Source organism: Cariama cristata, unplaced genomic scaffold, assembly GCF_000690535.1.
Source record: "Cariama cristata isolate BGI_N322 unplaced genomic scaffold, ASM69053v1 scaffold26939, whole genome shotgun sequence".
NCBI lineage: Eukaryota > Metazoa > Chordata > Aves > Cariamiformes > Cariamidae > Cariama > Cariama cristata.
This window is the reverse complement of record NW_009634471.1, coordinates 11866-12131: the sequence shown is the minus strand read 5'-3', so window position 1 is coordinate 12131 and position 266 is coordinate 11866. Positions and strand designations below refer to the sequence as shown.

The window sequence follows — 266 nt, the reverse complement described above, 5'->3', positions numbered from 1 at the left end:
ATATATGAGTTTGTGGCCCCGCCGGGGGGAGCTGCCGAGAATGATCCAGGCTTTGAGGCCAGCACCCCAGCGTGCTGCCGGTTTGGTGCCGGAGCTTCAGGCAGGTGATGGGTGATGTCCCCCATGAGTCCAGGTGAGATGGGGTGGGGGGACATCAGTCCTGGAGCCATCAGGGTCTCCTCTCCCTCCTGAGTGACTTTGTCAGCATTAATTTTTCCCGCTGCCATGGAAACCGGCGGGAGGTTGCCATTGACTACCGGGGTGGC

General features: G+C 60.5%; 1 protein-coding gene across 1 annotated transcript in view; it reads right to left on the bottom strand.

Moving 5' to 3' along the window:
* Nucleotides 1-266, bottom strand: part of LOC104167050 (serine/arginine repetitive matrix protein 3-like) — a gene marked incomplete at both ends in the record, with an annotated part of 9551 nt that overhangs the window by 1234 nt on the left and 8051 nt on the right. The window lies entirely within an intron of this gene.